We start from the raw sequence: 4,039 nt of genomic DNA on the forward strand, positions 1-4,039 counted from the left end.
GAGGCCGCCCGTCCTCGCGAGTCTGCGACGTGGGCCATCTCAACATCCATGACTGTCGTCCCATTTGGAGGTAACCAGCTACTTCCAGGAAACGCCACAAGCAGCAAAAATCACTTAATCGTACTTACATTGCCTATATTTCTTCAAGTCCATCACTGTAGGCTGCATGCTTCTTCTGTCCTCCATTTGTAGAATTGGAAATAAAAGAAAGTCATTATTATTCAGATTAATGTACACAAATCAAAACATTTTTATACACAATTTTTTTTTATTGAAACATTTTCTCATTGTTGAAGGAGTGGTCTGTGAACTTGAATATGAAGAACAGCAATAAAATAAAAGGGTTTCTTTGTTGTAGACCAAGTGAATTTGATATTTTCCATCTCTTATTATTCTATTTTTTCCTGCTTCTTTAACAAGGACGTTAGAAAGAACCAATCGAGCGTATCTTTAGTTTGGCTGCATCGTTTTTCCATGTGGACTGCTTCCCAAAAATGAAACCAGATAATCTCCAGAAAACTTCAGCATGACATCTCAAAGTCCCCTTCTACAGGCATGGGCAGAAAGCCTGTAGCTGTCGTAGGCGCTAGCGAACATCCGAGGCCGCCCGTCCTCGCGAGTCTGCGACGTGGGCCATCTCAACATCCATGACTGTCGTCCCATTTGGAGGTAACCAGCTACTTCCAGGAAACGCCACAAGCAGCAAAAATCACTTAATCGTACTTACATTGCCTATATTTCTTCAAGTCCATCACTGTAGGCTGCATGCTTCTTCTGTCCTCCATTTGTAGAATTGGAAATAAAAGAAAGTCATTATTATTCAGATTAATGTACACAAATCAAAACATTTTTATACACAATTTTTTTTTATTGAAACATTTTCTCATTGTTGAAGGAGTGGTCTGTGAACTTGAATATGAAGAACAGCAATAAAATAAAAGGGTTTCTTTGTTGTAGACCAAGTGAATTTGATATTTTCCATCTCTTATTATTCTATTTTTTCCTGCTTCTTTAACAAGGACGTTAGAAAGAACCAATCGAGCGTATCTTTAGTTTGGCTGCATCGTTTTTCCATGTGGACTGCTTCCCAAAAATGAAACCAGATAATCTCCAGAAAACTTCAGCATGACATCTCAAAGTCCCCTTCTACAGGCATGGGCAGAAAGCCTGTAGCTGTCGTAGGCGCTAGCGAACATCCGAGGCCGCCCGTCCTCGCGAGTCTGCGACGTGGGCCATCTCAACATCCATGACTGTCATCCCATTTGGAGGTAACCAGCTACTTCCAGGAAACGCCACAAGCAGCAAAAATCACTTAATCGTACTTACATTGCCTATATTTCTTCAAGTCCATCACTGTAGGCTGCATGCTTCTTCTGTCCTCCATTTGTAGAATTGGAAATAAAAGAAAGTCATTATTATTCAGATTAATGTACACAAATCAAAACATTTTTATACACAATTTTTTTTTATTGAAACATTTTCTCATTGTTGAAGGAGTGGTCTGTGAACTTGAATATGAAGAACAGCAATAAAATAAAAGGGTTTCTTTGTTGTAGACCAAGTGAATTTGATATTTTCCATCTCTTATTATTCTATTTTTTCCTGCTTCTTTAACAAGGACGTTAGAAAGAACCAATCGAGCGTATCTTTAGTTTGGCTGCATCGTTTTTCCATGTGGACTGCTTCCCAAAAATGAAACCAGATAATCTCCAGAAAACTTCAGCATGACATCTCAAAGTCCCCTTCTACAGGCATGGGCAGAAAGCCTGTAGCTGTCGTAGGCGCTAGCGAACATCCGAGGCCGCCCGTCCTCGCGAGTCTGCGACGTGGGCCATCTCAACATCCATGACTGTCGTCCCATTTGGAGGTAACCAGCTACTTCCAGGAAACGCCACAAGCAGCAAAAATCACTTAATCGTACTTACATTGCCTATATTTCTTCAAGTCCATCACTGTAGGCTGCATGCTTCTTCTGTCCTCCATTTGTAGAATTGGAAATAAAAGAAAGTCATTATTATTCAGATTAATGTACACAAATCAAAACATTTTTATACACAATTTTTTTTTATTGAAACATTTTCTCATTGTTGAAGGAGTGGTCTGTGAACTTGAATATGAAGAACAGCAATAAAATAAAAGGGTTTCTTTGTTGTAGACCAAGTGAATTTGATATTTTCCATCTCTTATTATTCTATTTTTTCCTGCTTCTTTAACAGGGACGTTAGAAAGAACCAATCGAGCGTATCTTTAGTTTGGATGCATCGCTTTTCCATGTGGACTGCTTCCCAAAAATGAAACCAGATAATCTCCAGAAAACTTCAGCATGACATCTCAAAGTCCCCTTCTACAGGCATGGGCAGAAAGCCTGTAGCTGTCGTAGGCGCTAGCGAACATCCGAGGCCGCCCGTCCTCGCGAGTCTGCGACGTGGGCCATCTCAACATCCATGACTGTCGTCCCATTTGGAGGTAACCAGCTACTTCCAGGAAACGCCACAAGCAGCAAAAATCACTTAATCGTACTTACATTGCCTATATTTCTTCAAGTCCATCACTGTAGGCTGCATGCTTCTTCTGTCCTCCATTTGTAGAATTGGAAATAAAAGAAAGTCATTATTATTCAGATTAATGTACACAAATCAAAACATTTTTATACACAATTTTTTTTTATTGAAACATTTTCTCATTGTTGAAGGAGTGGTCTGTGGACTTGAATATGAAGAACAGCAATAAAATAAAAGGGTTTCTTTGTTGTAGACCAAGTGAATTTGATATTTTCCATCTCTTATTATTCTATTTTTTCCTGCTTCTTTAACAAGGACGTTAGAAAGAATCAATCGAGCGTATCTTTAGTTTGGCTGCATCGTTTTTCCATGTGGACTGCTTCCCAAAAATGAAACCAGATAATCTCCAGAAAACTTCAGCATGACATCTCAAAGTCCCCTTCTACAGGCATGGGCAGAAAGCCTGTAGCTGTCGTAGGCGCTAGCGAACATCCGAGGCCGCCCGTCCTCGCGAGTCTGCGACGTGGGCCATCTCAACATCCATGACTGTCGTCCCATTTGGAGGTAACCAGCTACTTCCAGGAAACGCCATAAGCAGCAAAAATCACTTAATCGTACTTACATTGCCTATATTTCTTCAAGTCCATCACTGTAGGCTGCATGCTTCTTCTGTCCTCCATTTGTAGAATTGGAAATAAAAGAAAGTCATTATTATTCAGATTAATGTACACAAATCAAAACATTTTTATACACAATTTTTTTTTATTGAAACATTTTCTCATTGTTGAAGGAGTGGTCTGTGAACTTGAATATGAAGAACAGCAATAAAATAAAAGGGTTTCTTTGTTGTAGACCAAGTGAATTTGATATTTTCCATCTCTTATTATTCTATTTTTTCCTGCTTCTTTAACAGGGACGTTAGAAAGAACCAATCGAGCGTATCTTTAGTTTGGATGCATCGTTTTTCCATGTGGACTGCTTCCCAAAAATGAAACCAGATAATCTCCAGAAAACTTCAGCATGACATCTCAAAGTCCCCTTCTACAGGCATGGGCAGAAAGCCTGTAGCTGTCGTAGGCGCTAGCGAACATCCGAGGCCGCCCGTCCTCGCGAGTCTGCGACGTGGGCCATCTCAACATCCATGACTGTCGTCCCATTTGGAGGTAACCAGCTACTTCCAGGAAACGCCACAAGCAGCAAAAATCACTTAATCGTACTTACATTGCCTATATTTCTTCAAGTCCATCACTGTAGGCTGCATGCTTCTTCTGTCCTCCATTTGTAGAATTGGAAATAAAAGAAAGTCATTATTATTCAGATTAATGTACACAAATCAAAACATTTTTATACACAATTTTTTTTTATTGAAACATTTTCTCATTGTTGAAGGAGTGGTCTGTGAACTTGAATATGAAGAACAGCAATAAAATAAAAGGGTTTCTTTGTTGTAGACCAAGTGAATTTGATATTTTCCATCTCTTATTATTCTATTTTTTCCTGCTTCTTTAACAAGGACGTTAGAAAGAACCAATCGAGCG

Source organism: Mytilus galloprovincialis, chromosome 4 (genome assembly GCF_965363235.1).
Source record: "Mytilus galloprovincialis chromosome 4, xbMytGall1.hap1.1, whole genome shotgun sequence".
Lineage (NCBI taxonomy): Eukaryota > Metazoa > Mollusca > Bivalvia > Mytilida > Mytilidae > Mytilus > Mytilus galloprovincialis.